Here is an 11696-nt window from a genome sequence, read left to right as displayed (position 1 = left end):
AGGGCAGAGCGGACCTAAAATGCCAGTGCAACTTTTGCATTTCTTTGACATGCCTATTTCCAACAATCCAAGCACTGAATTGCTCTAAACTTAATGTGGCTTGCTTTCGAAGACAAGGGTGGAGAGCCCAAGGGGAGATGTAGCAATGCTTATTGCTGTTGAATTGTTCTATATTGATTACACATAAAAGCTGTTTGCTAGCTCTTCTCTTTTCTCGGCCAGGCCCACCCTTCAGCCTCCCACATCCTCAAATGACCCATGGCCAACAGGACAGAAACTCTCTGGGTGTCTTCGTCAAGCTTCATGGTAGTAAGACAGCCCTCAGTCCAGGATGCCTCTGAATGGATTTCTGACAGGGTGGGAAGATGCGCTGAATGACCTGCACTGCTGAGGGCCCTTCCAATGCTGGGGTCTCAGATTTTTGGTTAGTTAAGTGATAAAGGTGCAGACCCATCCTTTCATACATGTGATCTAATTAGTAAATGCTGACAACATATGCGTCTAGGAAAAGCTTCCAGAGTACAAAAGGAAGGCCAGTTTGTGTGGCCACAGGTACACATGGATGCACACACACACATGCCCTTAAAGATCTTGAAATTGGGGCTTGACAAAGAATCTTCACTTCTTTTTTGCAAACACAAAATCTAATCTACAAAAAAGTTCTGAATGCGAAAGTTGGCACTGTTTTAGAAACTAGTGAACTAGGTGAACAGCCTCAATTGCAGGGCCCATACTCAGTGTTTTGTCTCAACAGTATTTTCCATGGCTTCCATGGGCTTCTTCCCCTGTTGTTCTGGGAGGAGTCTGGCTCAATGTCAGGAGTGCAGTGGGAGTGGAGAGAGAGACACACATAGCCACTTAGTGGGATGAAAAACACAAAGTATGACTTAAAAAAAAATTTAAGTCATGGCGTAAATACAGTGAAATGCCTAATCTTAAGTGTCCAGCTCAATGCAATTTCACATAAGTGTACCTGCTCATGACCCCCACCTAATTCAAGATCTAGAATATTTTAGGCACCCCAAAAGTTCCCCCCATACCCTTTCTCACTCAATACTACTTCCCCAGAAGTAACCACTATCCTGATTTCTGTCACCATGGGGTAGTATTCATATATTCATATTTTTCTGGCTTTTTCACTCTAAACTTTGTGTATGAGATGCACCTGTTTTATTGCTTATAAGATGTGATTTTTTAAAAAAAAAAACCTCCCTTGCATTAATTATTCAAATGTGTATTTGCCTTTGAAATGGTCATCCTGGGAGGCTGCAAACTTATGCTGAGTTTGTGGCAATGCTTTAGGATGTCTGGAGACTCCAGAATCTTCATAGCCAGCAGGCGAGGCAGGATGGCTCCACCCTAAACTGGATCATCCTCTTTTCTTCATCAGATTTATTTCTAAGTACCTTGTAGAGTAGAATTTACTCTGAAAAGGTGAATAGTAGTATGTACCACACCATGCCCTGTGTGAATAATCTCATTTAATCCTTACAACACACCCTCAATGTGAGAACACATAAACTAAGGCTCAGAGTAAATCACTTGCCCAAGATTATACAACTGGTGAGTCACGTTGCTGGGATTTTAACATGAACTCACTGAGTTTACAGAGCTGGTGGCTACTGGGGACTCTGAGGACAAATCTCTAGAACCGTTCTGAAGGAACAGTTGGCCCAACTGGGAAGTTGTGAATGGAGTCTAAAGGGGTTACTTGTTTCACATTATGGCCAGACCTCCCAAGAGCCCAAACCCCATCATTACACTTTGTGTCAGAGTTGACCATGAGTAGGGCTGGCAGTGGCGAGAAAGGTAGATAGTGGTAGTACTTGATGTGGTGGGACAAGGGGCTGAGGAGGACAGGGGATACTTGAACAAGGTGAAAGCAATGACTCTCTTACTAGCTATTATGATTTGGGGACAAGTATTTACAATTGATCCTTGAACAACTTGGGGGTTAGGGTCACTGACTTCCAGTGCAGTCAAAAAATCTGCATGTAAGTTTTGACCTCCAAAGACTTCACTAGAGAGCCCAGTGTTGACTGGGGAGGCCTTACCTATAACATAAACAGTTGATGAACACTTATTTTCTATGTTATATACTGTATTCTTACAATAAAGCTAGAGAAAACAAAATGTTATTTAAAAACATTGGAAAATACATTTACAGTACTGTACTATATTTTTTCAAAAGAAGCCACAGGTAAGTGGACCAGTGGTGTTTAAACCTATGTTGCATGGGGGTCAACTGTATTTCATTTTTCTAAAGCCTATGTCCTATCATCTATAAAATGATGCTAATATGGTCCTCATAGGGCTCTGTCAGTATTAAATGATTTGTGTAAAGCACTAACACAGCACCGTAGTTATCAATAATTATTAACTCAGAAACTCTCTTACATTTAATATAAGCAAATGCCCCCTCTTGAGTAGAACATTTGGAACAGAACTTCAAAAAAGTAACATGACACCAACATGAGCGTTAAATAGGAATGTTTATAAAAGTGAAGAAAGAATTGCATTGGCAGGCCAATACTGGCACTCACTCAATCAATTCATTTACTTCTCACAGCCCAAACATGGCCATTAAAAGGGTTTATTTGGATGCCTCCCTCTGTCTATATTGATCCCTTTTCAGTGAAAATATTGATAAGTTTGTATAGATCGGGACCTTAAAGTTACTTAATTATTGATTGAAAACAGTTGCTCAGGCTGAGCAGGTGGGTTTTTACTTTGTTTAGTAACTTAAAGAAACAAGCAGGGTTTCTGCGGGATGGAGCTGGCACCAAAGCCCCTCCTGAGTGAGCTAACCCCTGTCAGCCCTATGTCTCAGCCTGGCAAACTGCAGCATCTGTATCCCAACATGACTGTCCACACACACTTGGTAGTACCACCAATAGTGATCAGCTCTGACTTAGGGTGAGGCTGAAAATGAATATGGATTTGAAGTCATTTCTTGAGCATGTGTTTTGAGTCATCCCTTACCTCTGTCAGTGCAGAAGTAATCTAGCAATGCCAACCACACCTGAGGCACCCCACAAAGATCTATAAAAAGTGACCCCTGACTTCATGGAGTTGAAAAAATAGATTAAGAGTGTGAGGTGAGCTTTTAAGCCAACATAGTAAACGGTAGGGAGAGGTTAAAATACTATTAAAATATAGTGTTGCAGATGTTCAAAGAAGAAAGTATCGTATCAAGAAAAAAAACAAGTCTTTCCAGACAAGCTATTACTTCACTGAACAACTAAAAAAACATCAACCCGAATATTGTATTTTGTTTGTAAAGATTTCCATTTGTCATGAAGTTCACTGCTCCATGGTCCTTCCCAGGCCCAAACCATTCACACGTTAATGCTACCTGCTTGGTTGTTGTAGATTTTCAGGTTTGCAAATGCTTGTTGGAATTGACTTCTTCAAAGAGCTTCTGGCATAGTGTGTAGAGTGGGGTGCAATGGGGAGGAGGTGAAGTGTAACGGTCACATTTACCACAAGGTCCAAGATAAGTTGGACATACATACTGGAGCCAAATTTCATAAGTCTTGATCTTTCAAAAGCATAAGCCTTATTTTGCAAGTAATCACAAGCCATAGAATGTGTAGCAGAAACCTCTAATTGTCCTCTCATATGTATTCATTCCTCATCCTGAAAACGACTGGAATGTGGCAGCCAGCCAGCTTACAGCTATCGTTGCTCTGTCCCTCAGCCTTGGCCAACCTCAGCCAAGGTTCTCAGACAGGGTTTTTTGACTGTATCCTGAGCCTCATTACTCATTCTCATTCCAGGCAGTCATTACCAACCATCTGAATTTAGAATGAGAGATAAAACCTGTTTTCCACCTGAATTACATGACCTTCTTGGTTCTTCCCTGCTATAAAATGTCAACAATCTGTAATTCTCTAAGAGAATGTCCGTAAGAATGCCGTCTGATGCAGCTTCAGCTGAAGACCCAGGGATGGAGGCTGAGTACAAAGCAATAGGTGCCAAGAATGTCGTCACATCAGAGCAAGGGGCTAGAGCATTGCCTGCAGCCTCCCAGAACACTAGCTTCACAAACCTTAGCTCACTGACACCTTGACAATATAAAAGGTCTGAAGTGGAAGAAATGAGGAGAAAACGTCTGTCTGAAGAAAGTCGGAATGCCAGAGTGTTGAAGGCCACTTGGAGAGCTTGTTCTGTGTCCCTGGACTTTGGGGACATGGTGGATTGCTCGATGGCAAACCAACCTTCTGAATATGTTTAAAGGCAGAAAGAGCCACAAAGAGTGGAAGGCCATACTAAGAGAAACCTCTTGCTCCCATGTAGAGTATGTGCATGAGGTTAGAAGTCAAGAACCATCCATATGGGTGTCATCGTATGTAAAATAGCTTGTTTTAATGCTCCATACGACCTCGGTTATTTTCAGAGCTTAACTAAAGACTCTGAAGATGTTTGAGAACATTATAGCTTTCCTTGAGCGTCCCACGTAAGGGCAGTCTCCTATCGTACGTGGCCAGAAGACACCCAGCCTGAGAGAGAAGAGGTGGAAGGCCTCTAGATTATTTATTTGATCCGCACAACAAAAAGAGGGTTTACCACTTTTGACTGTTACAAAGTACTAGATGTCCAATGTTCAGAGAGCAGTACAATCTGAGGATAAACATATTTTAGCCTCAGCTCTTTATTACTATTTTTAAAAATATTACTATTTTTTAAAATATTACTATTAAAAAAAATGAAACAGCACCACTTGGCATTAGCAACAAAATGGTTCGCTTCTAAGCTTTTGTTTCAGGTTCCAGGGTTATTAATAGTAATCACTTAGCCTGATTTATCACTACTCTCTTCCCACCATTTAAATTATTTTAACAGCTTTACTGAGTTATAATTGACATACAACCTCACATATTTAAAGTGCGTAATTTGATGTTTTGACATATGTATATACCTGTAAAACCATCACCAGAATCAAGATAATGAACACGTTCATCACTTCCAAATGTTTACTTATTTCCCATGTATTTCCTCCCTCCTGCTCCTCGTCACCCTGCTCTTGTCCCTCAAGCAACAACTGACCTGCTTTCTGTCACTTTGGATTAGGTTGTATTTTCTAGAATTTTCTATAAATGGAATCATACAGAATGCATTCTTTTTTTTTTCCCCTGGCTTCTTTCACTCAGTATAATTGTGTGGAAACTCATACATGTTGTGTATATCAGTAGTTCGTTCCTTTTTACAGCTAGGTAGTGGTTATTATATGAATATAATACCATTTGTCCATTCACCTTTTGATAGAAATTTGGTTTGTATCCAGTTTTTTAACTGTTACAAATGAAGCTGTTATGTACATTTGTGTATATCCTTTTTTGTGGACATATTTTATATCTCTTGAGTACATATCTGGAAGCATAATGGATAAGTCATAAGGTAGGCCTATGTAATTTTTTAAGAAACTGCTAAACTGTTTTCCAAAATGATTGTACTATTTTATATTCCCATTAGCAGTGTGTGAAGGTTCTAGTTCCTCCACATTCCTCACCAGGACTTGGTATGGTCAGTCTTTTTAGTCATCCTAAGAGATGTATAGTGTTATCTTCTGATTTTAAGCTACATTTCTCTAGTGACTAATGATATTGACCTTCTTCCATGTGCCCATTTGCAAACCAAATATCTTTGGAGAAGTGCAGTTATCTATTCAAATAGATTTTTGTATATTGATTTTGTATCCTGCAACCTTACTGAATTCATTTCCTAGTTCCAGTAGTTTTTTTAGTGGAGTCTTTAGGATTTCTACTCATCTGCAAATAGTGAAAATTTTACTTTTTCCTTACCAATTTGGATGCCTTTTATTCCTTTCTCTTGTCTGATTGCTGTGGCTAGGACTTTCAGTACTACGTTGAAGGAAAGTGGCAAGACTGGATATCCTTGTCTTATTTCTGACCTTAGGAGAAAAACTCAGATTGTTTACCATTGAGTATGATTGTTAGCTATGGGTTTTTCATATGTGGCCATTATTATTCTGAGAAATGTTCCCTCTAAGCCAACAATGCTAATATCATGGATGAGTGTTGTATATACTTTGTCAAATGCATTTTCTGCATCTCTTGAAATGATCATGCATTTTTTTTATCCTTTCTCTTATTGTTGTATCACATTGATTTGTGAATATTGAACCATCTTTGAATAAATTCCAAGAATAAATTCCACTTAATGTGGTGAATGATTTTTTATTGTATTGTTGGATTTGGATTGCTAATATTCTTTTGAGGATTTTTGTGTCTATGTTCATTAGAGATATTGGCCTGTACTCTTTTTTTTTTTGTAGTGGTTTTGATATCAGGGTCATGTTGGCCTCAAAGAATGGATTTGGAAGTTTTCCTTTCTCTTCTTATTTTTGGAATAGTTTGAGGAAAATAGGTACTAACTCACCTTCATGTGTTTGTTAGAATTCGCCTGTGAAGCTGTCTGGTCCTGGACTTTTGTTTGTTGGACATTTTTTGATTACTGATTCAATTTCATTGTTTGTTTTCATTCTGTTCAGATTCTATTTCTTCCTGATTTAGTTTTTGGAGGTTATATGTTTCTAGGAATTTATCCATTTCTTCTAGTTTGTCTAATTCGTTGGCATATAATTTTTCACAATATTCTCTTACAATCCTTTATATTTCTGTGGTGTCAGATGTTATTTCTCCTCTTTCATTTCTGATTTTGAGTCCTCTCTCTCTCTTTTGATGTGCCTGGCTAGAGGTTTATCAATTTTGTTGATATTTTCAAAAAACCATCTCCTGGTTTCATTGATCTGTTCTATTGTGGAGGGTTTTTGTTTGTTTGTTTGTTTCTATTTCATTTATTTCTGCTCTAATTTTTATTATTTCCTTCCTTCTACTGGTTTTTTATTTTGTTTGTTCTTCTCTTTCTAGCTACTTTATGTGTAAGATTAGGTTGTTTATTGAGATTTTCCTTGCTTCTCGAGGTAAGCCTGTAGTGCTATGAACTTCCATCTTAGAACAGCTTTTGCTGCATCCCAAAGATCTTGAACTGTTGTGTTTTCATTTTCATTTGTCTCCATGTATTTCCTCTTTGATTTCTTGGTTGACCCATTCATTGTTTAGTTGTGTGTTATTTAACCTCCATGTATTTGTATTCTTTCCAGAGTTTCTTCTGTTTGATTTCTAGTTTCATAGCATTGGAAAAGATGCATTCAGCTTTTTTGAATATGTTGAGATTTGTTTTGTGACCTAACATGTGATCTATCCTGGAAAATGTTTTGTGTATACTTGAAATAATGTGTATTCTGCTGTTTTAGAAAGGAATACTCTGAATATATCTGTTAGATCCTTCTGGTCCAATGTGTCATTGGAAGCCATTGTTTCTTTGTTAATTTTCTATTTGGATGATCTATTCAAGGATGTAAATGGGTGTTCAGTCTCTTACTATTATTGTATTACTATCAATAATTTCTCTTATGTTTGTTATTGGCTGTTTAATGTATTAGGTGCTACCATGCTGGGTACATAAATATTTACATTTGTTATATTTTCTTGCTGGATTTTCCCCTTTATGATTATATCGTGCCTTCTTTGTCTCTTGTTACAGTCTATTTTAAAGTCCATTTGTCCAATATATGTATAGCCATCTCGACTTTCCTCTGACATTCATTTGCCTGATAAATGCTTTTCCATTCTTTCACTTTCAATTTTTACTTCTCCCCTCCAATATTTTAGATATATGGTGTTCTACTTTATATCCTTTTATTTTGTGAATCCCTTGACTGATTTTTATATACTTAATTTTACTGTTGTTCTATTTCCACTTTTCTTATTTTTGCTTATCGTCATTCCTTTCCACTCACACAGTCTCCTTTAACATCTCTTATAAGGTGGGTTTATGGTGATTAATTTCTTTAACTTTTGTTTGTCTAGGAAACTATCTCTCCTATATTCTGAATTATAGCCTTGCTAGATAGAGTATTCTTGGTTACAAGTTGTTTTTTGTTGTTGTTGTTTTTCTTTCATTACTTGAATATATCATAGTACTCCCTTCTGGCCTGAAAAGTTTCTGCTGAAAAATCAGCTGATCGTTTTATGGACTTTCTCCTGTATGTAACTATTTTCTCTTGTTTATTTTAAAATTCTCTCTTTACCACTACTTTTTGCCATTATAATTCATATGTGTCTTGGTGTGGACCTCTTTTGGTTGATTTTGTTGAGGGCTCTCTGTGCCTCCTGGATCTGGATTTCTATTTCCTCCCCATATTTGGGAAGTTTTCAGCTATTATTTCTTCAAGTACATTCTCTTATGAAGCAGAGGTCTGTAGTGCTCTGCTATGCAATGTCCCTTGTTCGCCAGGAACTGGCACTTCAGGAGTGTCTCCTATGTGCAATGTATGGGACCTACAGTTACAGCTAAGTGGCATTTGCCTTCAGTCCAGTGGTCTGCAATGGCTCTCTTTGCCTGTTGTGGGCAGGGTTTGGTCCCTGTGCTGTTAGTGGGATAGTCTAAGTCATCTTGGGTTTGAGTTGGGTTAGACCAGCTATTTGTCAGAGTTGTGGTAGCACTGAACTGCAGGGTGCTCTCCCTGTGTTGTCCCCTAAGAGGCTTTCACTGGTGGCCGGGGCCTGCAGTCAGACCAGATGTCTGTCTCTAGCCCACTATTAGGATTCTCATACTGATATATGTGATCTTTCTCCTCTTGCCCCAGGATAGGAGTCACTTTGAGATGGTGCTGCCCCCTGTTGTGGCTGCTTGCACACTGCCATGCTGTGGCACTACCTTAGATGGACTCCTACCAAGAGCTGTTGTAAGGGTCAGGGGTCCGCAGGAGAACATGGGGGTGGGGTGCATGGTGTTAGAAAAGTTTGCACTGGATTGCTGTGGGAGGGGACCTGGGGCTGCTCTGGAGAGCTGCCGGGGTCAGGCTTGAGGGGGTAGTCCACAGGGAAACACTTAGAGTGGGGGTGCGATTAGCAAGCTAGGTGGAAAGTGCTCTTGCTGTACTGGTTACTGAAAGTGTTCATGTATCTAGGCTAGGGGGTGGGGAAGGAAGTGGTACCCTCCAGCTCTTTTGTTCTTGGAGAAGTCTCCCAAAGATTCCTGCCCCTCCAGCAAGTGCTGAGATTAGTAAATACATCCTTCCTGTATACTCCAGGCATTTTTCAAACTGCTGCTTCTGTGCTGTATCTCAGTAAGGCTGTTTTTCGTGCTGTGTCTTCAAGGGCAGGGGCTCAGTTTCCTTTTACCCTGGCTTTCCCAGAGCTGAGCCCACTGATTTTTAAAGCTCCAGCTGTTAGACTCCACTGATTATAAGTAGTTGATAAGTTAAGCCCTGTACCTGGTGTACCTGGTATGAAGTCTGCTCCTCTCCTATCTGCATCCATGGCGTGCTTCCTTTCCACTGACAGTCCCATGGGTCAGGTTGGCTCCTGACTGCATCTCTGCCCTTCCTGCCCTCTTTACATTCAGCTGTGGAGGGTCTGTTCTGTCAGTCCTCACATCATTTTCTGGGTTGTCTACACTGCTGTAGGACATGGTGATCCTAAGATCCTCCTACTCTGCCATCTTTCCCAGAAATTGTCTTAAACTTGAGATCTTTAAGAATCATCTGGAGAACCCATTAAACTAAATTCCTATGGACCGCTAATAAAGCTCTCTTAATAGAGAGAGGAGGTGGCCCAGGTATCTGCATTTTAACAGAGACCTCAAATAATTCTGTTGTAGGAGGTCCACAGCCACTGTGGAAACACTGATCTTGACCTAATGTTTGGGCAAGATGCCACGAGAATACTTAAGAGAAAAATATTTGCTATAGTCTAAGGTAACAGTGAAAATTTGGTACAAATTTGTCAATTTGTGCCTGGTCAAGTTTCTGATCCACTTTTGATAAATGAATGAAAAAATGAGTGCCTCAATGAATGAATGAAAGGATTTAAATTCTGCTTCTGTATTCATAAATTGATGAGACATATATATATAACAAGCATATTATTTGTTGGTCTAAATATTATTAGTTCCATATAATCTATATTGATTTTCTAAAAACATACTAATTTACAGCCTAATTATCTATTTATACTATAAAACAACTTAGCAAATCCTTTTCAAAATACTACAAATGCAAGCTCTAGTCTAATACTAGCAATGTACTTGTGAATTTGGGGTTAGGAATGTAGGAAGTATTGACGCTTCCTTGGATTCCTAAATGTTTTAACAAGAAAAAAAAATCATCAGTTAAAGAAAAATTTAACACCTGTGGTCAGTTGTAAACAGTGACTCTTTACAATATGTCTTATCTCGTCAAGCATTTATTTTTGATGTGCAACAAATACATGAGTGACAATAGAAATATGTTAAAATGCTCAGTTTATATTGACCATTTGATGTATCATGGCAAATACAATCTGGGTAGAGAAACATTTCTTGGTTATAGATAGAGTTTCCTGCTTTCCGTAGCTTGGAATAATCAATAAATTAATAATTAATTTGGCACCTTAAAAAATTCTTTCATTATCAAATCTGTTTTACCAAGAAACCATTTTGTCTTCTGACAAGTCATTCGAGCCTGTCAGTAAATGATAGCAAGGGTTTGAATTTCATAAAGAAGTCTCATAAAAAAGCTGTAATTTGACTAAAATTAGCAAATCAAAGGATTTTAAATTCACAAGTGCCTATTTTCTACGAATGAGATGCCCAAACAGAAAATCTCATTCAGAAATAGGACTGTTTCTCTCAGGTGGTGGAATTAAGAACTTTAAACCTGATAGTCACCTCCCCCCCCCACCCCCAAAGGCAAGCACACACATTGGTGACAGCGTGAAATGGGCTGATACACAGAGTAAATGAATATGATCCATGCCAAAGTAGGTTACCAGTACCTTTGGAATATTTCCACATGTCTATGGAAGAGCCTCCCATTGACCATAAGGAGTATTCTTGCCCTTGTTCTCAATGCTAAGTCAATGAGTCATTTCCAAGACCCAGAAAAAAGAGACAGTGCAAACCTAATTCACATGAAGGTCTCCATCACTTTTTTCCTAGCAACATTTTCTTGAGATACATCTTTCCAATTAGGTACTCTATAAATAGAGGTTTCCTCTATTTTTTATTCCTTCTTCCATTTTTTCATTTGACAAACTCCTTTTCGTCCTTAAAGAATCATCTTCTCTTTGTTGAAGGCTACCTCCTCTAGCCTTCCCAGGGAGATTATGTGTCATTCTTCTGTTATTGCTGTTATTGTTTGCATTCCCCCTAGACTGGATGCCCCTCAGTGAAAGGACTTACTACTCTTTATCTCTGGATTCACAGCACCTCATAAATGCACGTGTGTGCACACACATGCATGTAAACTTATATATGTGTGTGCACATATATTCAAAAATTGGTGCTAAGACAATGTATTCGTATAATACATAAAATATATACACATGTCTGTACATACATAAGTCATTCGTTGCAGGTAAAGTAAGGACATAATCAGACTGTAACCTTGCATTTTTTAGAAGAAAATAGAGAAACACACACACACAGACCCACTCACATATTCACCTCATAAAATGAGTTGGGAATGGTTCCTTTTTCAATTTGCTGAATAATTCATATAAGATTGAAATCATCTGTTCCTTGAACATTTGTTAGAACTCACCTGGAAACCTCTTGAGCTTAGAGGTTTTATGGTAGGAAAAATGTTTAGGGGGTGGTGCCGGGCTGACACAGTTGATTGGGTGTCT

The sequence above is a fragment of the Canis lupus genome, chromosome 6, assembly GCF_011100685.1.
Source record: "Canis lupus familiaris isolate Mischka breed German Shepherd chromosome 6, alternate assembly UU_Cfam_GSD_1.0, whole genome shotgun sequence".
Lineage (NCBI taxonomy): Eukaryota > Metazoa > Chordata > Mammalia > Carnivora > Canidae > Canis > Canis lupus.
Note: the sequence above shows the minus strand (reverse complement) of the source record.